This window comes from Pteropus medius, unplaced genomic scaffold (genome assembly GCF_902729225.1).
Source record: "Pteropus medius unplaced genomic scaffold, Ma_sr-lr_union100, whole genome shotgun sequence".
Lineage (NCBI taxonomy): Eukaryota > Metazoa > Chordata > Mammalia > Chiroptera > Pteropodidae > Pteropus > Pteropus medius.
Window position 1 is genome coordinate 6,822,118 of NW_024351730.1, and position 26,084 is coordinate 6,848,201.

Genomic DNA, 26,084 nt, shown 5'->3' on the forward strand with positions numbered 1-26,084 from the left:
GCAATATATCCTCAATGAGGGGTAAAAACGATGACTTATAAGAATGGATCATAAGAAAAAAAGCAAGCTATGCCCCAGAAAACAGGCTGTATGCAAATGTGTAGTTCCCAGCCCAGCGAGTAATACCACAGTTACCAAATGGAAGGCAGACTTTTGAAAGGCCCTGGAGGATAAGTGGAGCATGGTTCATGGGCAGTTCCAGAAGCAAAAGGTCTCAACATCAGGGGCAAGAGATTCAGAAAGCTTAAAATGCGGGTTTCATACAGACTCACAAATATAGTGGACAATTTGGTGACAAACAGAGGGGAGGAGGGTTGGGGGACTGGGAGAATGGGGTGAAGAGTTAAAGAAGTACAAATTAGTAGTTGACAGTTGGTCACAGGGATGGGGAGCATGGTAGAGGGAATGCAGTTAGCATTAATATAATGGCTAGGTGGAGGGCCAGGGGAGGGAAGGAGCAAATGGGGGGATCATTTTATGAACTATATAGATGTCTAACCAATGTACTGTATACTTGAAACTAATTTAAATAAATAAACACTTTAAAAAAAAGTAGGTTTCATAAAATGGATCAAAATTCAGAATGGCAATCATCAAGGGCAATACTAGAAGTTAGAAAATAATGAAGAAAAATTCCAAATGAAGTTGGTTTCTAATCTAAAATTCTATACTCAGCCAAACTATAAATGCAGTGACAGGAGAATAAAGACATTTTTCAAATATACAAGGCTTTAAAATTTTTATCTCCTATTTACCCTTCTTGAAAAGCTACTTGAGGATGTACTCTACCAAAATAAAGAAGTAAACCACAAACTACATGAAATCCAGGAAACAATGATTCCAACACAAAAGATTGCTGAAGAGAAATCTCCCAGATGATGGTGAAGGAAAAACCTAAGATGACATTGAGCAGTAGCTAAGAAAGCAACGAGGCCAAATCAGGTCAACTTAGAAGCTTTTTGGAAAGAATTCTTTCAGGAGATGAACCTGAAGGTATTCGGAGAAGATTTATAAAAAATCAGTAAAACTTAGTTAACTAAAATAAAATAAAATAAAATAAATCTATTAATTATAGGGAAAACAAAAAAATATACAGAAAAGAAAAATAATCACAGTATGCTACAGAACTCAGCTACAAACAGCGTCTAGAATATCATACTAAGGTAAACAATAAATAACGATCTTACTACTAATACAACTATATTGGGGGTAACTGAGTGCAGGAAATGTGCTTGTGTGTGGGCGGGGGTGTGCATTGTGAAAGAGAGCTATATCCCCCACAGTATTAGCAGGAAGTCAATAGAGCATATCTAAAATTGAAAAAGCAAGAAGTGGCAGCATAAATATGTTACTTAGAAATTGACAGCACTAAAACGATTTTTAAAAATAAAGATGGTTGCCTCTGAAAATCATAAAATTATTGGAAGACAGCAGTATAAAGGTGTATGTTCTCTGCTTTCCTTCCGAAAAGTCTATTAAAACTATAAAACATGAAGACCAGAGGAAAATAATCCCATCTTCCAAAGAACGAAAGATGGCCTTCAGCCCCAGACTATAAAGTATGAAACACGCACCTGTCAAACACTGTGAAAAGTGGACCAAAAGAAAAGAGGAGGCTGAGAGTAGATTTCCCTAAAAGTAAACATTATTATCCTGAAAGGTCAAGCCAATGACCTTTTGATAAGATCAATGAAATCCAGAGGGATAAACAAGCATTGGAGAATCAGGGAGTATTCCTATAGAACTACTACTTATACAGAAAAAATAATAAAAATTATAATTACCATTATCAAGCTTTTACTCTTTTGTTATATACTGTTCTAAGCATTAAGCACTTTAGATGTATCAAATCATTTAATTCTCTCAACAAACCTTCTCAAGTAGGTACTAGTACTACCTGTATTTTACAAACCACGTAGTAAGAATAAGAGCCAGGTTTTAACCCAGGCAATCTAACCACAGAGCCAGCACAATTAACCACTACATTACATGGCCTCTCTAGGGAAAGGGAAGGGAGAACTGGAAGAAAAAGCATAACAGGCCACTTTCAGCCTCCTAGTTTGGGGAGAATGCTGAAAACAACTGGATTCAATCTCTAGATTTTAACAGAGATAATTTCTGACTTTCCAAGGCATCACTAAGAGGCATACCAACCTCTCAGTATCAAAAACTGAAGGGAGATATTCTCTCTGAATAAAGGAAATAATAGTGTTGATGTTCTACATTAGAAAATGAAAATAAAACAAAATATCAGAGTACTCTATCTTAATCTTCCAGTGATTCTCCACACCACAAATAGCTGACCTGTTCAGACATAGGAATCATAAAGAAACCAACTCTCAGTTACAAACATCTTCTTTAAATAAAACTCAAAACTGCAACTTAAGTACTTTTCTCTATATCTCACTGGAGTTGAACACAAGAACACTATTCTCTTTACCTTAGCTACTAATCATTAAAAGTTGGGAAACCTTAATAGACAATCCTAAAATTTGTATGGAACCACAAAGACCCCAAATTGCCACAGCAAACTTGAGAAAGAAGAACAAAGCTGGAGGCATTATGTTCCCTGAATACAAGCTACATTACAAGGCTATAGTAATCAAAATACTATGGTATTGGCATAAAAACAGACACATAGATAAATGGAACAGAATAGAGAATGCAGAAATAAACCAATGCCTGTATGGTCAATTAAGTTACAACAAAGGAGCCAAGAATATACAATGGGGAAAGGACAGCCTCTTCATTAAATGGTGTTGAAAAACTGGACAGCCACATGCAAAAAAAAAAAAAAATGAAATTGGACCACCGTCTTATACCATACACACAAAAGAACTCGAAATGGATTAAAGACTTGAATGTAAGATCTGAAATTAAAAGTTCCTATAAGAAAACATAGGTAGTAAAGCACCTTGACATAGGTCTTGGCCATGATTTTTAGATATGACTCCAAAACAAAAGGCAACAAAAGCAAAAATAAACAAGTGAGACTATATCAAACTAAAAGGCTTCTGTACAGCATAGGAAACCATCAACAAAATGAAGAGGCAACCTACTGAATGAGAGAAAATATTTGCAAATCATAGATACAATTCATTACCAAACGAAATCTAATTTAAAATGGGCAGAATATTTGAATAAATATTTTTCCAGAGAAGACATACAGATGGCCAACAGGTACATGAAAAGAAGCTCGACATCATTAATCATAAGGGAATGCAAATCAAAACCACAATGAGATATCACCTTATACCTGTTAGGAAGGCTATTAAAAGGACAAGAAATATTAAGTACTGGCAAAAAAAGTGGAGAAAAGAGAACGCTTGTGCACTGTTGATGGGAATATAAATTGGTGCAGCCACTATGGAAAACAGTATGGAGGTTCCTCAAATAAATTAAAAATAGAACTACTACATGATCCATCATATTCTACTTCTGGGAATTTATCTGAAAAAAAACAAAAATGTTAACTTAAAAAAGATTTATGTACCCTCATATTCACTGCAGCATTATTTACAATAGCCAAGATATGAAAATAAGCTCAGTGTCCATCAATCGATGAATGGATAAAGATATGGTGGGGCGGGGGGAGTGGGTATATGTGTATGTATATATATATATATATATATATATATATATATATATATATATATATAAACACACACACACACACACACACACACACACACATACATACACACACATACAATTGAATATTATTCAGCCATAAAAAAAGAATAAAATCTTGCCATTTGCAACAATGGATAGACCTAAAAGGCATTATGCTAAGTGAAATAAGTCAGATATAGAAAGACAAACACTATATAATGTCACTTTTATATGTGGGTTCTTAAAAACAAGAAGGGGAAAAAAACCAAGCTCAGAGAAAGAGAGAGCAGACTGATGGTTGCGAGAGGCAGGGGTTGGGGTTTGAGGCAAAGTGGATAAAGGGGATCAAAAGGTACCAACTTTCAGTAATAAAATAAATAAGTCCTGGGGATGTAATGTACAGCATGGCAACTACAGTTTATAATGTTATACTGCATATTTGAAAGTTTCTAAGAGAGTAAATCTTAATGTTAACTGGACTCACTGTGATCATTTTGCAATACATCAAATATCAATCGTTACGTTGCACGACTGAAACTAATATAATGTGACAGAAGCCTCTTAAAGAGGCCACATCCGTGAGTGGATTTTCACGGTGATGGACCTGCTCACTCTGAGCATCAGTACCGATTTGGCTGCATGCAGGAGGCACCAGGAACTTACAAAGAGATATTATTGGAGTGAGGGCCTAGGTACGACCCGCTCTATACAGAAATGCCGGTGGTATCCATTGTTCCCTGTTGAGCCCTCCCCGCTAACAGTGCACCAGACACAGCGCCACCATAGCCATGATGATATCAAACCATCAAACTAGATAACAGAGGTCTCTCCTCCCAGAAGATTGCCTAAAACTCCGCCTCTCCCAACTCACGGCCCCACCTGAGCCATATCCAGGTGTGTCCTTGGGGAGTCAGGTGATACTTGCTGAGCCAACTCCAAAACTCATACTGGTGTCAGCTGGCCTCAGTTTCTGGTGTGGCCTTCTGAGACAACTATAAGCACAGCATCTGTGGATTGTTTGTTGAATCTTAACGGAAGACCCCAGAGGGGCAGAGGCTTGGGCTAAATTTGGCCTGCAGCTGAACCCCTCTCAGGACTGTACCACTGGACACCTACTTCACAAATCCACACTAATAAGACCAGGAGACTTAGAAGCTTCACTTAGTACATAGAAACAGACACGGAAAGGCAGCCAAAATTGGAACACAAAGAAGCAGAAACCATATGAGAGAACAGAACAGAGATCCAGATATAATGGAGTCAAGCAATCTAACAGATGCGGAGTTCGAAACACCGGTTATAAATAAAGATGCTCAATGAATTTTGAGGAAGTGTAGATAAAATCAACAAAGAGATAAAAAACAAAAATGGAAATGGAAATTATGGAAGGGAATCAGTCTGAAATGACGAACACATTATCTGAGATGAGAAGTATATTAAATGGAATAAATAAAGTGAATAAAGAAAAGGATCAAATGCCCTATCTACAGGATGGGAAAGCCAAGAATACTCAATCAGAATGGCAAGAGATAAGATGCCAAGACTAAAAATAATTTAAGGAGCATATGGGACACTATTAAGGGTCCAAATATCCATCTGATTGGCATAACTGAAGAAAATCAAGATGCTAAACAGCTGTTTGAAGAAATAATGATGGAAAACTTCCCTAATCTGGTGAAGGAAATGGACATAAAACCCCAGGAAGCTCAGAGAATTCCAAAAATCAGGGATCCAAAGAGGCCCATACCAAGACATCATAATTTAAATGTCAAAGGTTAAATGCAAAGAAAGAGTATTAAAAGTAGCAAGAGAAAAAAACAAATAATTACTTATAAGAGAATGCCCATAAGACTGGCAGCTGATTTCTCAAAAGAAACTATGCAGGACAGAAGGGTTTGTCACAAAATATGATGTGATGAAGACCCAGGATCTACAACCAAGAATACTTTATCCAGCAAAGCTATCATTTAGAGTTGAAGGACACATAAAGAGCTTCCCAGACAAAAATAAGCTAAAGGAATTTATCACCACCAAGCCGATATTACAGGAAATGTTGGAGGGACTTCTTTAAGAAAAAGCATGTATCAAAAACAGGAATAAAGAATGGTAACAACTACATTCCTATCAATAAATGTCTTAAATGGAAAAGAATTAAAAGCTCCAACAAAAAGAGAGAGGGGCTGAAAGGATAAGAAAACAAGACCCCTACATATGAAAAGGAAGGGGATGGAAAAAGATATTGCTTTGATGAACCTAGAAGGTATTTAAGTCAGACAGAGAAAGATAAACACTATATGATTTCACTTACATGCAGAATCTAAGGAATAAAATGAACAAACTAATCAAAAACAGACTCACAAATATAGTGGACAATTTGGAGTTGGACAGAGGGCAAGGGGGTTTAGGGAGATGGCAGAATGAGGTGAAAGGCTAAAGAAGTACAAATTACTAGCTGATGGATGGTCATGGGGATGGGGAACACGGCATAGGGAATGCAGTTGGCATTAATACGTTGGCTAGATGGAGGGTCAGGGGAGGGAGGGTGCAATTGGGGGGATCATTTTATAAACTATATAGATGTCTACCCAGTGTACGGTATACTTTAAACTAAATTTTAAAAAAAGTTTGGAAAACTTAATGCATTAGTCTTTGAACACTAATAAGCTGAAGTGGATAATGGAAACTGTCACTGTTTCGCCCCTGAAAATCCAAACCACCAAGAAGTTACAATCTCTGTCCAGTGTTGCAAATCTAAAGGCACTCATTTCGTGATCTGGCATTTTTAGCCAAAAGAGTTTAGTACCTTTTTCATCATAAAAAGGTTCTGCCTGGGGCAGGGGGAGTGAGGGGGTAATAAGTAGCTTTTGTGCTGTCCATCATAGTCTATACAACCTTTCACGGTATTTTTAATCAAGGGAACAGAGATGCTAAAGTAGTCTGAGACATGAAAACAAAAGTGGCTGTGAGTTACCAAATGATAGCATGGTAAGAGGTACAGTAAGTAAGCAACAAATGGCCTAGTTATCAGGGTAGAGAAAGGATAAGCTCCTTACAGGAAGGAGCAGAGTGATTTAAGGTTGTTGAAATTCTCATCTTATTAGGTTGAGTCCATGTGAAATTGCCAATATCCAGCACTATTTTACCTACAAAATCAGCAATATTATTTAACTCAATCTAATACTTGGTAATGCCCTAAGATTAGCAGAGTTTAGTTAAAGTCCCTGGCTTCAGAACTTCTACATCAAAACACATTGCCCATTATACATCTCGTCATGGGTTTATGACAAAGTTAGTGTCTGTTTGCAATTTTAAGAAATCTAGCATGAATAAACATCAGACTTCCATTTATCCAAGAAATCAAATGCTGTGTGCCTGCCAACAATATCTGTAGGTCATATTTCAGTTCAAAAGGACCTAAAATGGGTAGCTATTATATAAAAACAAATCTAACCATGCTTTCTGCTTAAGCCCCAATTTTCTTTTGTAGGAGGGGAATTAAGTATTGGAAATACAAGCAAAAGAAAATAATTGCTAAGCTGGCTTCTATCAGAATAAAGGGTTCATTCTAGGCTCCCAATCAGAAATGGAGCTCTTCCAGAATTAAGCAGAAGAATGTAATACGGTAGCCTTCCTTATCTATTAAAGTTACCCAGTGAGGACCTGTATTTTCTTAAAAGTCTTAACTATTTCTCCTTTCAGCTAGTTGATATGTGGTAGGCTACAAAGTTTTGGGTACTTGTCTGCTGACCTACTGAAGCTACACTGGTGAGGAATCCAAGCATCAAGATATCTAGTAAAACCCTCATCATTCAATACCGCCTAAAGGGAAGAAGATAAGATAAAACATCTTGGAACAAAAGGTAAAAGTTACAGAGGCCAGTTGACTTGCCTCCTAGTAAAGTACCCCCAACTCCAGTCCACTAACATATGGAGAGTGATTGGGCTGCAGGGGGCAAGTAAGCCTGGAAATAGACTGAGCAGTGCTGCACTAAGGAGAGTAGTTTCTTATTTTCCATATGCTACAGGTGTATGCACAGCTATGACATGTACACTATTTAATACAGGTTCGGGTCTACACTGCAATTCCCTCCTGTGGTCTTTGGCTGTGATTGGGTTTGGGAGCCTCCCCGTTAGTAAAGAGGAATGAAAAATAGAGATAAAAAAAGTAATGGATAAAGGAAGATGTTTTAGAAAAGAAGCCATGTGTGCAATACTTCCAATAATCCATAAATATATTTACTATACAAGAGATTCATAGTTAAGCTGTCTTAAAGAGCAAAAGTTATCATAACATAAAAATATTCATTAATCAAGTGACCACATAGGCCCCAATCAAATATCCCTCCCACACTACTAGGTTCTGCTCTGTTGGTCATTCATCTTTCGTGAATGAGAAACGCAACAGTCAATAATACAGTCGCAAATGAAATGTCAAATATTTAAAAGATGAGACTTTTCAAGAAGTCAATGAGAGTGATGTTGGAAAATTGCTCCAATCACACTCAATGCCACTGGCAAATGAAAATCTTGCAGTTAGCGAGCTAGTAAAAAATAAAATAACATAATAAAAGTGTCAAAACAAAATACAAAATGATTTATGATTAAAATATTAAGATACACTGTAGAACACCCTTGTCCTCCTCCCCACACACACCTATTCATTCTCCCTTCCTCCTGGACACATGGGCTAGAGAGGATATTTCTCAGCCTTCTTTACATTAGAAGGCCATCAAAATTAAAGCCTGTTAAAGAACAAAATTCAACTCAGTACATTTGAAGATCTAATTGACTTTATTACTTGACCCCTGAATTGGGTAGCATGACATCTAGCAACTAGAAGGGTTCTCCAATGAGCTGTATAAAACAAAAGGTTTTTGAGGCAAAAAAAAAAAAAGTATAGGACTAAGAAATTAAAAGAGTGGACTATTTCAGGCAAGAATACCTTCCCTGAGACAGGGGTCTTAGCAGGCAGAGTTGATTGGGAGATTCCATCCTTGGGACAGTCTGAAACTGCAATTAAGCTATTTATTAAGTTTTGGTGTGAGGACATGGCTTTAAAAAAAAAGTGACTCCATTTTAGCCTATTGTTTCTTTACTTAACAAGCCAAAAGGATGTGAACAGAGTGCTATGTGGATTATCTTCAACTTAAAGACAAGCTACTTTCTCAAGATTTAGAGCATTTCCCACCTTCCCACCAGCTGGAAAGTACACATGGCAGGCTCAATTTTCCTTATGCATGCCGGGCATCACCTAAGGGAAAAAAGAAGAAATAAAATGGAACTGGCACCTGGTCCTTGAATAACTTCGTGGAGCAGGGCTGCCCCACCAGCCTAGACTAGTTAACCGACATTGTAAGAAAGAAATACACTTCTATCTTATTTTTGAAATGACATACAATGATTCTTTGTTATAGTGGCTTAACCTTTATTCCACTTAATAGATACACCCTTGCAAAAACTGATAGCTTTCTAATGATTTTGAAAAAACGGTCCTCTTTACACTTGTGCTGACAAATTCAAACGTAAAGTGAAGTAAATCTTTATCATGCATTTTCATCGGAAAAAAATATCTCAAGAAAACAATTAATATTTGATTCACCCTTTGTTCTAAAGGTTAGCAAGTGTAATCTAAGTGGTGCCATATATGAGATAAAATAAACATGTTTTCACTTTATTTTTCAGGATAAACTCTGAATCATACTGGGTTTTTCTTTTCTTTTACTATTTACTATGAAATTTAAGTCGACTGACGTTAAGTGACAATATTCTGGCACTAATTCTTCCCACATGTGGGAATTTCTTATAAAACAAATATTTCTCTTTCTGCTTCTTGCTACTTCAGAGTGAAACGATAACCAGAGAAAGCAGGCATGAATAACAAGTGGTTAAAGTGATTTTCAGCACCTTTTACTAGGAGAAAACATGAGAATAAAGAAATTTAAAAATTATACATAAAATAATCAATTACCAATATGTGTTCCTTGGCTGTAGTCTTCTAAATTGTTTTTAATGAGGAACATTCGTCTATGTCAACATACTTTCTTATTATTTTTAAAAATAGGAATAAAGAATCCAAGTCATTATAACATTCAATTTTTTTTACAGAATGAAAAAATATTTTAACAAGAATTTCAAAAACAAAAACTGAGAGATTGAGGAGGATTCAATAAATTTTAAAAGCCTTAGAGATATCTCAACTAGAGAAATGTATGAGACATTGTGGCAACCCAAATACTAACTGGATAATGATAATATTAAGTTTTTAAGGTAAGATTGATTTGATGATATTAAGATTTGATAATACCAAGATAGTGTTACATTGTTTTAGAGTTTTGGGGGTGTGGTAATGGTATTGTGATGTATTTATAAGAGTTCTCATCTTTTAGAAATACATATTGAAAATTTTAGACATAAAATAATGCCTGTGATCTGCTTCACACTTCAGAAAGGAGTACTTGGGAGTACAGACAAAACTGTTCTGAGTTGCTAACTATGGAAGCTAAGTGATAGATACAGGAGTTCATTATACTATCCTATTTTTGTTTAGGTTTGAAATTTTCCATAAGAAAACGTTTTGAAATATGTTTAAGCATTTTCCCTTAAATGGTTTTCCACGTTCCTGTCACCTAATATTTTGGAACTGGTAAGAAAGAGAATTGAAAAAGGTGAAAGGAGGAAGAGAAGGAAGGGAGGGGGGAAAGAACTACAGCACACAAATAAAAGTAGAAAAAGGTGGTGGACTCTCCTTCATAATAATGTCTTCCTCAAGGATGTTTGTACCACCCTATCTAGCTCATCATGAAAACTCTTCTAATGATTCCTTGAGTCAACTGAGCCACACAATAATAAAATGTAATGTGATGCCATCTCTTCAGACAAACAGGAATCCATGACTCTAGCAATCAAAAATAAAACCATGATCTATGCAATATTTGTCCTTGTTATAACTCCTCCCTTCTCTTTATTTCCTCTCCTTTCCCTTGTTTAAATTTCATGGAAGCAGAAGTTTGCATTTCAAGTTTACAGCATGATAAAATGAAAATTCTGCACAGATTAACATAGTCACAGTGCACAGTGGGCAGTCAGGTAAAGTGTGTATATTTAAATTGCAGTCCCTTTACAAAAGAATCATTAAAAAAGATTACCAAAGGTGAGCTTCAAAACTGAAACTAGAGCATACTAAAACAAGAAGGCAAACTTGACCAGAGAAATAGTTACCCTTACTTCTAAAGTTTGTGGAGCTTGGTTACTAAAGAATTTCCAAAACTGAAATGCCAGCTATTATATACTTGATCTCTAATAATAAAAGAGTAAACTGAAAAAAATACTAATCCCATATAAAATATTCTCATACATCACTTGTAAGAAATAAAAATTATAAACTACATCAAAAAGTATCATGGATATAAGCCATGATCTAACTGCTGTTTGGAAGATGTCCAGTTCCCTTTTCCATATGCTCTATCTCTAATGAAGTAATTGATAATGCACTTTTCTATTCTTCATTCTAACCATCATTGTCATTATATGGCCCATGTAATGACATGTAATGCTCCTGATTTTTAAAAATGGATCCAAGTTCACTGACACTCCCCCATTAAGGGTCAGAGTCTATATCTCTTTCACCTTTTGACTCCTTTGACTAGTATAATACACAGAAGGGACATTATGTGACCTCTGAGGCTAGGTCAGAAAAGGCCAAGTAGCTCCTGCCTAGCTCTTCTGGGCTCTCTTTCTTCCAACAGTCCCTCTTAGAACCGAGCTATCATGCTGAGAGAAGCTCTCGCCAAATGGAGAAGCCACTTATAGGTATTCTAGTGCAGAATTCCAACTGATATCAGCCTTCAAATCATCCCAGCCTGGGAATCAGACATATGAGTGAGAGAAATTTCGGATGATTCCAGCCTCAAGCTGTTTGATTCGTTCCATCTATCAAGATTTTCAAGACAAGAGCACATTGTGGAATAGAAACCTCTCACCATCCAATTCTTTTTTTTTTTTAATATTAGTTTCAGGTATACAGTACATCGATTAGACATTTACATGGTTTATGAAGTGATCCCTCTGATTACTCTAACACCCAACTCTACATATAGCCATTACAGTACTATTGACTATATTCCCTATGCTGTACTCTATGTCCCCTTGACTATTTTGTAACTACTAATCTGTACTTCATCCCTTCACCTTTTTTGCCCAGCCGCCCAGTCCCCTCTGGCAATCACCAAATTGTCCTCTGTATCTGTGAGTCCATTTTCATTTAGTTTGTTCTTTTTGTTCCTTAGATTCTGCATACAAGTGATATCATATGATATTTATTTTTCTTTGACTTACTTCACTCAGCGTAATACCCTCCATGTCCATCCATAACATTGCAAATGATAGGATTTCATGTTTTATGGCTGAGTAATATTCCATTGTATATATGTACCACATATTCTTTATCCAATCATCTATTGAGGGGCACTTACATTGATTCCATATCTTGGCTATTGTGAATAGTGCTGCAATAAACATAGGGGTGCATAGATCAATACAAATTAGTGTTTTGGTTTTCTTTGGATAAATACCCAGGAGTGGAATTACTGGGTCAAAAGGTACTTTTATTTTTAATTTTTTGAGGAACCTCGAAACTGTTTTCCATAGATCATATCAATAGATGCAGAAAAAGCGTTCGACAAAATGCAGCATCCATTTATGATAAAAACTCTCTGCAAAGTGGGAATAGAGGGAACATACCTCAACATAAGAAAGGCCATATATGACAGACATACAGCTAACATCAGACTCAGTGAGGAAAGGCTAAAAGCATTCTCCTTAAGATCAGGAACAAGACAAGGACGCCCACTTTCAACACTCTTCTTCAACGTTGTATTGGAAGTCTGAGTCACGGCAATAAGACAAGAACGAGAAATAAAAGGTATCCGAATTGGAAAGGAAAAAGTAAAATTGTCATTATTTGCCAGTGACATGATACTATATATAGAGAATCCTAAAGATTCCACCAAAAAACCATTAGAACTGACCAATGAATTCAGTAAAGTATCAGGATACAAAATTAATACTCAGAAGTTGGTTGCACTTTTATATACCAATGATGAACTTTCAGAAAGAGAAATTAAGAAAACAATCCCATTTATAAGTGCATCGAAAACTATAAAATACCTGGGAATCAAATTAACCAAGGAAGTAAAAGACCTGTTCTCAGAAAATTTCGTCATTGGAAAAAGAAATTGAATACATGTAAATGGAAGCAATATCGTGCTCATGGGTAGGAAGAATCAACATCATTAAAATGGCCATACTACCCAAAGCGATCTATAGTTTCAGTGCAATCCCTATCAAAATACCAATGACATTTTTCAGAGAGCTAGAACAAACAATCCAAAAATTTATATGGAACCATAAAAGATCTCGAATAGCCACAGCAATCTTGAAAAAGAACAAAGTTGGAAGTATCACACTACCTGATATCAAACTATACTACAAGGCTACAATAATCAAAACATCATGGTACTGGTATAAAAACAGATACATTGATTAATGGAACAGAATAGAAAGCCCAAAAATGAATCCACGCCTATACGCTCATTTAACATATGACATAGGAGGTAAGATTATACATTGGAATAAAGACAGTCTCTTCAATAAAAGTGTTGAGAAAAGTGGACAGATTCATGGAAAAATAAAGAAACTGGATCATCTTCTTACACTGTATACAAAAACAGATTCAAAATGGATTAAAGACTTAAATGTAAGACTCAAAACAATAAAACTTCTAGAAGAAAACATAGGCAGTAAACTTCCTGATATTACTAATAGTCGTTTCTTTTTGGCTATATCTCCCCGGGCAAGGGAAACAAAAGAAAAAATAAACAAATGAGAGACTACATCAAACTAAAAAGTGTTTGTACAGCAAGGGAAACTATCAACAGCAACAACAACAAAAGACAACAGACTAATTGGGAGAAGGGATTTGCTAATGATATATCTGATAAGAGGTTAATAACCAAAATATATAAAGAACTCATACAACTCAACAACAAAAAAAACAATCCAATTAAAAAATAGGCAGAAGACTTGAACAGATATTTCTCCAAAGAGGAAATAAAGATGGCCAATAGACATATGAAAAGATGCTCAGGGTCACTAATCATTAGAGAAATTCATATTAAAACCACAATGAGATATCACTTCACGCCTGTCAGAATGGCTATCAATAAATCAAAGAACAAGTGTTAGCGATAATACAGAGAAAAGGGAACCCTCATACATTGTTGGTGGGACTGCAAACTGGTACAGCCACTGTGGAATATTATGGAGGTTTCTCAAAAATTTAAAATGGATATACCTTCTGACACAGCAGTTGCACTTCTGGGTATTTATCCAAAGAAAACCAAAACAATAATTCATAAAGATCTATGCACTCCAATATTCATGGCAGCACAATTTACAATAGCCAAGATGTGAAAGCAACCTAAATGTCCATCAACAGATGATTGGATAAAAGAAGTTATGGTGCATATATACAATGGAATATTACTCAGTCATTAAAAAAAAAATGAAATCCTACCATTTGCAATGACATGGATGGACCTAGAGGTTATTATGCTGAGTAAATAAGTCAGAGAAAGATAAATAGCATATGATTTCACTTATATGAAAAATCTAAGGAACAAAAAGAACAAACTAATCAAAAACAGACTCACAAACATAGAGGACAATTTGGTGATGGACAGAGGGGAGGGGTTGTCAAGGGTCTGGAATAATGGAGTGAAGGGTTAAAGAAATACAAATTAGGATGTGGTTCCATAGTGTAGCGGTTAGCACGTCTGCTTTACAAGCAGGAGGTCCTGGGTTCGTGCCCCAGCAGAGCCACGGTCCATAGTCTACAGCTATGCCACCCTGAACAAGCCCGATGTCTGATCTCGGAAGTTAAACAGGGTCAGGCCTGGTTAGTACTTGGATGGGAGATCACCTAGGAAGACCAGGTGCTGTAGGCATAAATAATAATAAATAATAATTTCAAAAAAGAAACACAAATAACTAGTTGATAGTCACGAGGAAGGGGAGCCCTGTGTAGGGAATGCAGTTAGCATTAATATACTGGCTAGGTGGAAAACCAGAGAAGGAGCAATTGGGGGATTGTTTTATAAACTATACAAATGTCCAACCAATGTACTGTATACTTGAAACTAATAAAAAAAGAATTATTAATTTTATAATATCAGTTTTCATTTAAAACAAATAGATCCTATACCAACATTTTAAGAAGACAAATTACACGTGTTTAATTTTTTAAACTTCAACTATACTCTTTTATAGATTTCTATAATATTGTTATATATGTGACATTTCTAATAAAGTTTTGCTTATAAAAATATTTTACTACAGTTCAGTATAAGAACAAAAAAATAAAACTACCTTAATAAAAAAAGAAAATTGGCTGTGCCAATTTGCAATCCCACCAACAGTGTACGAGGGTTCCCTTTTCTCCACATCCTCATAACACTTGCCGTTTTCTGATTTATTGATAATAGCCATTCCGACAGATGTGAAGTGACATATCATGGTGATTTTAATTGGCATTTCTCTTATGATTAGTGACCTTCAGTATCTTTCATATGTCTATTGGCCATCTGTATTTCCTCTTTGGAGAAATACCTATTCAGGTCCTCTGCCCATTTTTTAATTGGATTGTTTGTTTTTGTTGTTGTTGAGTCATGAGTTCTTTATACATTTTGGACATTATCCCTTTATCAGATGTGTCATAAGGAAATATCTTCTCTTATTCCATAGGTTGTCTTTTCATTTTAATGGTTTCTTTTGCTGTGCAAAACTTTTTAGTTTGATGTAGTCTCTCATTTGTTTATTGTTTCATTTCCCTTGACTGAGGAGATATATCAGAAAAAAAAAATACTAATAGCAATATCAGAGAGTTTACTAGCTGTGTTTTCTTCTAGAGGTTTTATGGTTTCAGATCTTACATTTAAGTCTTTAATCCATTTTGAGTTTACTCTTATATATGGTGTGAGAAGGTGGTCCAGTTTCATTTATTTGCATGTATCCATCCAGTTTTCCTAACACTATTCATTGAAGAAACGATCTTTACCCCCACAGTATATTCTTGCCTCCTTTGTCAGATTAAATGACCATATAGGAGTGGATTTATTTCTGGGCTCTCTATTTTGTTCCACTGATCTATGTATCTGTGTTTATGCCAGTACCATGCTGTTTTAATTGCTAGAGCTTGTAGTACAGTTTGATATCAGGTAGTATGATATCTCCAAATTTGTTCTTCTTTCTCAGGATTGCTGTGGCTATTTGGGGATCTTTTATGGCTCCATAAAATTTTTTAAATTATTTGTTCTAGCTCTCTGAAAAATGTCATTGGTATTTTGATAGGGATTGCACTGAAACTATAGATCGCTTTGGGTAGTATGGCCATTTTAATGATGTTGATTCTTCCTACCCATGAGCACGATATATGCTTCCATTTACATGTATTCAATTTCTTTTTCCAATGACGAAATTTTCTGAGAACAGGTCTTTTACTTCCTTGGTTAATTTGATTCCCAGGTATTTTATAGTTTTCGATGCACTTATAAATGGGATTGTTTTCTTAATTTCTCTTTCTGAAAGTTCATCATTGGTATATAAAAGTGCAACCAACTTCTGAGTATTAATTTTGTATCCTGATACTTTACTGAATTCATTGATTGGTTCTAATGGTTTTTTGGTGGAATCTTTAGGGTTCTCTATATATAGTATCATGTCACTGGCAAATAATGACAATTTTACTTTTTCCTTTCCAATTCGGATACCTTTTATTTCTCGTTCTTGTCTTATTGCCGTGACTCAGACTTCCAATACAACGTTGAAGAAGAGTGTTGAAAGTGGGCGTCCTTGTCTTGTTCCTGATCTTAAGGAGAATGCTTTTAGCCTTTCCTCACTGAGTCTGATGTTAGCTGTATGTCTGTCATATATGGCCTTTCTTATGTTGAGGTATGTTCCCTCTATTCCCACTTTGCAGAGAGTTTTTATCATAACCGGATGCTGGATTTTGTCGAACGCTTTTTCTGCAAATATTGATATGTTATATGGTTTTTATCTTTCAACTTGTTAATGTGGTGTATCACATTAATTGATTTGTGGATATTTTACCAACCTTGCATCCCAGGAATAAATCCAACTTGATCATGATGTATGATATTTTTAACATATTGCTGAATTTGTTTTGCTAATATTTTGTTGAGAATTTTTGCATCAATGTTCATAAGAGATACTGGCCTATAGTTTTTGGGGGCTTTTTTTATTTTTTTTGTAATGTCTTTGTCTGGTTTTGGAATGAAGGTAATGGTGGCCTCATAAAAGGAATTAGGAGCCTTCCTTCTTCTTGAAATTTTTGGAATAGTTTGAGAAGAACAGGTGTTAATTCTTCTTTGAATGTTTGGCAAAATTTGCCTATGAAGCCATCTGGTTCAGGACTTTTGTTTTTGGGGAGTTTTTTTTATTACTGATTCGATTTTGTTGGTGATAATTGTTCGGTTCAGATTTTCTATTTCTTCTTGACTCAGTCTAGGAGAGTGTATGTTTCTAGGAATGTTTCCATTTCTTCCAGATTGTCCAATATGTTGGCCTATAATTGCTCATAGTATTTTCTTATAATCCTTTGAATTTCTGTGAGGTCCATAGTTACTTCTCCTCTTTCATTTCTGATTTTATTTATATGGGTCTTCTTTTTTTCTTATTGAATATAGTTAAAGGTTTATCAATTTTGTTCATCCTTTCGAAGAACCAGCTCTTACTTTCATTGAGCTTTTATATTGTTTTATAGACTCTATCTTGTTTACTTCCACTCTGATCTTTATTATTTCTTTCCTTCTACTCACTTTGGGCTTTGTTTGCTGTTCTTTTTCTAGTTCTTTTAAGTGTAAGTTTAGATAGATTATTTGAGCTTTTTCTTGTTTCTTGAGAAACAAGAAATTTCTGTAATACTATGAATTTCTCTCTGAGGACTGCTTTCGCTGTGTCTCACAGATTTTGAGTCATTGTGTTTTCATTTCCATTTGTCTCTAGGCATCTTTTGATTTCATCGTAGATCTCATTGTTAACCCATTCATTGTTTAGTAGCATGTTATTTAGCCTCCATGTGTTTATGTATTTTCTAGTTTTTTCTTGTAATTGATTTCTAGTTCTATACCATTGTGGTCAGACAAGACACTTGATATGATTTCAATCTGCCTAAATTTAATGAGATTTGTTTTGTGGCCTAATAAATGGTCTATCCTGGAAAATGTTCCATATGTACTTGAGGAGAATGTATATTCTACTGCTTTGGGGTGAAACACTGAAAATATCAATTAAATCCATCTGGTCGAGTGTGTCATTTAAGGCTGCTGTTTCCTTGTTGATTTTCTCTCTGGAAGATCTGTCCATTGCTGTCAACAGGGTATCAGAGCTTCCAACTATGAGGGTATTACTGTTGATCTCTCCTTTTATGTCAGTCAATAATTGCTGTATATACGTAGGTGCTGCCGTGTAGGGTGCATATGTTTACTAGGGTTATGTCCTCTTGTTGTATTGATGCCTTTATCATTATGTAATGACCTTCTTTGTCTCTTATCATAGCCTTTGTTTCAAAGTCTATTTGTCTGATATAAGTATTGCTACCTCAGCTTTTTTTAATTTCCATTTTCATAAAATATCTTTTCCCATCTCTTTACTTTCAGTTTTCATAAAATATCTTTTCCCATTTTCATAAAATATCTTTCCCATTTTCATAAAATATCTTTCCCATTTTCATAAAATATCTTTTCCCATCCCTTTACTTTCAGTTTACTTTCTGTGTCATTTGATCTGAAGTAGTTCTTCTGTAGACAGCATATGCAGGGGTCTTGTTTTCTTATCTACTCAGCTGGCATATGTCTTTCGATTGAAGCATTTAATCTATTTACATTTAAAGTAATTATTGACAGTACATAGTTGTGCAATTTTATTCTTCATATTTATGGGGTTTTTTTCTCTCCTTTTTACAGAAGTCATCTTAACATTTCTGGTAAAACTGGCTTGTTGGTGATAAACTCCTTTTTCCTGTCTGGGAAGCTCTTATCTCGCCTTCCATTTGAATTGATAGCCTTGCTGAGTAGAGTAGTCTTGGTCGTAGGTCATTGATTTTCATCACTTTGAATATTTCTTGCTGGTCTCCCCTGGCCTGCAAAATTTGTTGAAAAATCAGCTGGCATTCTTATGGGAGTACCCTTGTAAGTAATTAGCTGCCTTCCTCTTGCTGCTTTTAAGATTCTCTTTTTGTCTTTAACCTTCGGCATTTTAGTTATGTTGTGTCTTAGTGTGGGTTTGTTTGGATTCCTCATGTTTGGGATTCTTTGAGCTTCCTGGACTTGAATATCTATTTCTTTTACCAGATTAGGGAAATTTTCTGTCATTATTTCTTCAAATAGGTTCTCGAGACCTTGCTCTCTCTCTTCTCCTTCTGGTACCCCAATGATGTGGATGTTGTCCAAGAGTTCTCTTAAATTTTCCTCATTTTTTGATTCTTTTTCTTTTTTGCTGTCCCTATTAGGTGTTTTCTACTACTTTGTTTTCGAACTCGCTGATTTGATCCTCTGCTTCATCTAATCTACTATTGATTCTTTCTAGTGTATTCTTCATTTCGGTTATTATATTCTTTATTTCTGACTGGTTTCGTATGGTTTCTATCTCCATTTTTATGCTTACTATCTCTGTTGATGGTTTCAATGAGTTCATCTATTCTTCCTCTAAGTTCATTGAGTATCCTTATAACCAGTGTTTTGAACTCTGTGTCTGATAGGTTGCTTGCCTTCATTTCATTTAGTTTTTTTCTGGAGTTTTCTCCTGTTGTTTCATTTGAGAAATGTTTGTTTTCTCATTTTAGTTGCCTCTCTGTGTTCATTTCTATGTATTAGGAAGATTTGCTATGTCTCCTAGCCTTGGCCAGATGGTCTTATGTAGTAGGTGTCCTGTGTGGCCCAGTGGCATAGTCTCCCTGGTCACCTTTGCTGGGGTCTCTGAGCATGTTCCTTGTGTGGGTTGTGTATGTTTTCCTGTTGCAGCAAAGTTTTGATTGCCGTTGATACATCAGTGGATGGGACTGACTCCCCGGCTGACTGGCTGTGGAGACTGGCCATGCCCATAGGATATGAGATGCTGTGTGGGGGCTGACCTCTCAGAGTGGGATTCACTCCAGCAAGCTCTTATACTTGTGTTGATCACCTTTTTGGTGTGCTGCTTATGGGGTTACTCAGGTGGTGCTCCTTTGTGGGCTGACACCAGCTTCCAGGTGTTTTGGTTCTGTGGCCCCCAGGGAGGGGCCCCTGTGTAGGCCAAGGTAAGCCACTGCCTTTGATTGCTCAGGATTACCTGGTAGGAGTTACAAAGCAATGTGCCAGTGGTTGCTGCCTATGCTGGATCTGGAGGCAAGCGGGAAAGACAACACTGCAAGCCAAGGTCCAGTTGCCCCCAGTACCAAGCCTGGGGCGGCTTAGCAAAAGGACCAGTGCACCTCAAGGCCTGAGGCTGCCTGCCAGCTACCCATAAGACACCACAGCTAGAAGAGCCTTTGGGTGGTATGCAAGTTGGGTGGGGAGGGGACCCAGGGAGTCACCTGGGTAACGTGAGCCAATTTCACGTTATGCAGTCAGTTTACATGCCAGTGCTGAATCTGTGGTTTCTTATAAAAGTCTCAGATCGTAGCCACTGTCCACCTTGGGCCCCACAGACACCTGAGACCTGTTCAAGAAATATTGTAGCTTGGGATGAAGCTTGTGGCCCGTCAGTGAAAGGCTCTCTCTCAGGATGCATGGGCCGTGCACAGGCTGCATGAGCTGAAGGCTATTGTTTGCTGTCGAATTTGCGGCCCAGGGAAAGCACGGGGTGGGGCTGGCTGCCTGAGAATGGGCTTGCCGCAGGTAATTTTGGGGTTGGGTGGTGTGGGGGCTCAGGGAGACATGGAGTAGAGCAAGCCATTCTTGTCAGGCCAATACTGAATCAGAATTATTGCTCATGCTGAGCCCGCAGCTCCCGCTAAAGTCACAGATCACGGAGATGCCAGTTGCCTTCCGTGTCAGGCCCAGACTCTCACAATCCACCAAGAGACACGCCAGTGCCCTGCCACCAAAAATCTCTTCTCAAATATGCGGGCTGCGCCCAGGCCACACAACCCAACGGTTGTTGCCAGTGACGAATGCATGGCCCAGGGAAGGCACAAGGCGGGGCCGGCTGCCCAGTAATGGGCCTGCAATGGGAAATTTGTGGGTTGGTTGGGAGGGGGTCCCAGGGAGACAAAGAGTGGAGCAGGCCCATCTCACCAGGCCAATGTGCAGCTTCAGAATTGGCTGAGCAAAGAGTGGGGGAGAAGGTGGCTCAACACAGGCAAGATGGTGCCTATCTGTAGATTACCCAGGAGCGGGGCCTGACAAAAGAACAATGGTGGCTGTCCCTCCAGGACTCGCCCCAGAGCCACACAACTCAGTCTTTCTCTGTATGTCTCTTGCACCTCCTGAGCTGCTGACCCTCTGCCAGCACCAAGGGTGAGTGTCTGTGATGAGTGAGTCTGTGCGCTGGCCTTTTGACATGGAAGTCTGGGTTTTCAGATTCCTTTCATCTCACCCAAATGGCCAGAATACTCCCTGATTTTTAGTCAGATTTTGTGGGAACACCTCTTCCCAGGTCTGGAACCCTGGGTCAGGGAGCCCCCGTGTGGTGCTAGGGCCCCTCATTCCTTCAGGAGGGCGCCTCTGCAGCCGTGCTCTCCCTTCCAGTGCTCATTCACCACATACAGGTACGGAACCAGCCCACTTCATGTCTTTGCCTCTCCTGTAAGTCTCAGAGTGGCTTTTTATTTATATCCTCAAATGTGTGTGCTATGATCAGCTAGAGGAGTGGTCCCCAACCTCCGGGCCACAGACCAGTACCGGTCCGTGGCCCATTAGGAACCCAGCCACATAGCAGGAAGGGAGTGGTGGGCGAGCAAGCGAAGCTTCATCTGTATTTGCAGCCACTCCCCAGAGCTAACGTCACTGCCTCAGCTCCATCTCAGATCATCAGGCATTAGATTCTCATGGGAGCACTGGTCTCTGGTGCCAAAAAGGTTGGGGATCACTGAGCTTGAGTTCAGGTGGTTTTCCACGTTGATTGTTTTATAATTTGATTGTAATTATAATGCGGTCCTGGGAGAAGGCGAATCCTGATTTTACCTAGCCCACCATACTGACCCCTACTTTTTTTTTATTTTTATTTTCCAATTAGAGTTGATATCACACCATCCAATTCTTAACTTATAGAATCTATAAGTGCGATAAAATGGTGATTGTTGTTGCAAGCCTTTAAGTTTACAGTGGTCTTGTTACATAGCAATAGATTACTGGGATATATATCATTCTTGACAACCCCATTCTCATTTAATTCATCTCTAATCCCTGTCAGTTTTCTTCCTTCCTCTAAATGTTTCTTCTTCTTCACTCATCATTTTTTCAATTCATGAGCCAATTAGTCCACAGAATAGTTTCAGACATCCATGTAATCATTTATTTTGACATCTGTTATACAACAAACATAAATGGACAATCTGAACCAAAAATTCATACTATAATGCTTAATAGCTAAATTAATCTTGAAAAGAAAAAGAATAAAGTTGGAGGACTCACATTTCCAAACTTATTACAATATTACACTAATCCAAATAGTGTGGTACTGCATAAGGACAGATATATAAAGCAACGATATAGAATTGATTCCTGAAATAAACTCATACATCTATAGTCATTTGATTTTTAACAAGGGTGTCAATATCATTCAATGAGCAAAGAATATTGTTGTGATAACTGGATATGAATGAATTTGGGCCTAAACATCACACCATATGCAAAAATGATCTCAAAATGTATCAAAGACTTAATGTAAAAATGAAAATTATAAACCTCTTAGAAGGAAATGTAGCTGTAAATTTTCATGACCTTAGATTAGGTAATGGTTTCTTAAATATGACAATAAGAGCGTATGCAACAAAAGAAAATTGATAAATAGGACTTCGTCAACTTAAAAACTTTTGTATGTCAAAGAACACTACCAAAAAAGTAAAAAGACAACCCACAGAATGGGAGAAAATATTTGCAAGTAATATATGTGGTAAGGGCATCGTATCCAGAATACATAAAGAATATTTACAATAGCAATAAAAAAAAAGAAAAAGAAAAAGAAAAAATGGTGTAGATAATAGAGGCTCTGTTCATCCCTCTGGCAACCAAATCAAAGTTGTAATGGAAACAAGGAGCAGCAGCAAGGAAAAATCACCAGGGATCTAGAGAATCAAGCCATACAACTAGGGAGAAATCTAAGAAATCACCCTGCAATGGCAGAAGGTAGGAAGGGGCGAAGACACGGGGCTGCCCAGTCTCGATTAGCTGAGTGAGATGGAAGCTGCGGTAGTGGCAGAAGCCTCTTAAACGGGCCACGTCCGCGAGTGGATTTTCACGGTGACAGACCTGCTCACTCTGAATGCCAGTGCCGATTCGGCGGCATGCAGGGGGCACCAGGGACTTACAAGGAGACACTGTCAAAGTGAGGGCTGAGGCGAGACTCGCTCTGTACAGAAATGCCTGCAGTATCCATTGTTCCCTGTTGAGCCCTCCCCACTACTAGTGCACCAGGCATAGCACCACCATAGCCATGATGTCATCAAACTGGATAACAGAGGTCACTCCACCCAGAGCATTCCCTGAAACTCTGCCTCCCCCAATTGTGGCCCCACCCAAGCCACATCCAGGTATAGCCTCAGTGAATCAGGTGCTCCTTGCTGAGCAGCACCTAGACTCACACTAGAGGCAGCTGGCCTCGGTTTCTGGTGTGGCCTTTTGAGGCAACTATAAGCACAACATCTGTGGATTGCTTGCTGAATCTTAACAGGTGGCCCTGGAGGGGCAGAGGCTTGGGCTAAATTTGGCCTGCAGCTGAACCCCTCTCGGGACTGTGCCACTGAACACCTACTTCACAAATCCACACTAGTAAGACCGGGAAACTTAGGAGCTTTGCTTAGTACACAGAAACAGACACGGAAAGGCAGCCAAAATTGGAAGACAAAGAAGCAGAAACAATAAGAGAGAACAGAACAGAGATCCAGATATAATGGAGTCAAGCAATCTAAAAGATGCAGAGTTCAAAACACTGGTTATAAATAAAGATGCTCAATGAACTTTTGGGAAGTGTAGATAAAATCAACAAAGAGATACAAAACAAAAATGGAAATGGAAATTATAAAAGGGAATCAGTCTGAAATGAAGAACACATGATCTGAGATGAGAAGTGTATTAAATGGAATAAACAAAGGAATAAACGGAGTGAATAAAGAAAAGCATCAAATGCCCTATCTAGAGGATGAGAAAGCCAAGGACACTCAATCAGAATGGCAAGAGATAAGATGCCAAGACTATAAAAATAATTTAAGGAGCATATGGGACACTATTAAGGGTCCAAATATCCATCTGATTGGCGTAACTGAAGAAAATCAAGATGTTGAACAGCTGTTTGAAGAAACAATGATGGAAAACTTCCCTAATCTGGTGAAGGAAATGGACATAAAACCCCAGGAAGCTCAGAGAATTCCAAAATTCAGGGATCCAAAGAGGCCCACACCAAGACATCATAATTTAAATGCCAAAGGTTAAATACAAAAAAAGAATATTAAAAGCAGGGAAGTTCCATAGAGTAGTGGTTAGCATGGCTGCTTTACACGCAGAACGTCCTGGGTTCGTACCCCAGTGGAGCCACAGTCTATAGCCTAGGCGCACTGGGCCCCTGGTGCACCAGGCCCCCTGGGTGTGCCGGGCCCCCTGGGTGTGCCAGGCCCAGGGTGCGCCAGGCCTCGGGTGTGTGCTGTGAGCATGTGGGAGGAGATGCCTCACCTTCAGAGATCCAGTTCTTAAGGAGAGACGGCAGCATCCATAGGTCAGGGGTGGAATTTGGGGGAGGGGAGAATTTTAAAAAAAGACTATTAAAAGCAGCAAGAGAAAAACAAATAATTACATATAAGGGAACACCCATACGACTGCCAGCAGATTTCTCAAGAGAGACTATGCAGGACAGAAGGGCTTGGCACAAAATATTCGACAGGATGAAGACCCAAGATTTACACTCAAGAACAATTTATCCAGCAAAGCTATCGTTTAGCGTTGAAGGACAGATAAAGAGCTTCCCAGACAAAAATAATCTAAAGGAATTTATCACCACTAAGCCAGTATTACAGGAAATGTTGGAGGGACTTCTTTAAGAAGAAAAAACATGTATCAAAAACAGGAATAAAAAACATGTATCAAAAACAGGAATAAAACATGTATCAAAAACAGGAATAACAACTACATTCATAAGTACCTTAAATGGAAAAGTGCTCCAACCAAAAGATAGAGTGGCTGAAAGGATAAGAAAACAAGACCCCTACATATGAAAAGGAAGGGGATGGAAAAGATTGCTTTGATGGACCTAGAAGGTATTTAAGTCAGACAGAGAAAGATAAACACTACATGATTTCACTCATATGGGGAATCTAAGGAATAAAAAGAACGAACTAATCAAAAACAGAAAAAAAAAACCACACGTACGATTTTAAAATGGGCGAATGGACTTAAATGGACATTTCTCTAAAGAAGATGCGCAAATTAGCAATAAACACATGAAAAGATGCTTAACATCATTAGTTATTAGGAAAATGTAAATCAAAACCACAGTGGGATACTACTTCAAACACACTAGGATGGCTATAATTTGTAAAAACTGGAAAATAGGAAGTTTTGACAAGAATGTGGAGAAATCAGAACCTTCATCCACTGCTGGTGGGAATGTAAACTGGTAGCTCCTTAAAAGTTAAGCATAGAGTTAACATATGACTCAGCTTTTCAACTCCTAAGTATATACCCAAAAGAACTGAAAACATATATTCACACAAAAACCTGTAGATGAATGCTCACAGTGGTATTAATCATATTAGCCAAAAAGTGGAAGCAACTCAAATGTCCATCAACTGATGAATGGATACATATATCTATATAATGGAATGTTATTCCACCATAAAATAGAAATGAAGTACGGATACGTGACACAATATGGATGAATTATGAAAACATTATACTAAGTAAAGGAAGCCAATCACAAAAGGCCACATGTTGTGTTGATTCCATTTATATGAAGTGTCTAGAATAGGTAAATCCATAGAGACAGAAAATGATTAATGTTGGAATGGAATGAGGGAAGAATTGGGGGGCATAAGGCTTCTTTTTGGAGTGATAGAAATCTTCTGTGGTGCTGGCTGCACAACTTTGTAAACATACTAAAAACTACTGGACTGTACTTTCCAAAATGGTTCAAATGTTGAGGTTTTTGTTACCTGAATTTATTCTTAACAAAAGAAAATTAAGAGAAACTATATGCATAACATATAGTTT

The 26,084-nt window shown here is 37.6% G+C and overlaps 1 protein-coding gene and 1 pseudogene across 3 annotated transcripts in view; one reads left to right on the top strand and one right to left on the bottom strand.

Moving 5' to 3' along the window:
* The window catches only part of TEC (tec protein tyrosine kinase), a 130,821-nt gene that overhangs the window by 86,672 nt on the left and 18,065 nt on the right, over nt 1-26,084 (bottom strand). Inside the window, exon 2 of one of the 3 annotated variants that reach the window (XM_039845149.1) lies at nt 8,801-8,863. The exons of the other annotated variants lie outside the window; for them this stretch is intronic. The gene's annotated coding sequence lies outside the window, so the exon portion shown is untranslated. The remainder of the gene's footprint in view (nt 1-8,800; nt 8,864-26,084) is intronic. 3 annotated transcript variants of the gene reach the window in all.
* On the top strand, nt 14,500-14,615 carry LOC120588541 (uncharacterized; annotated as a pseudogene).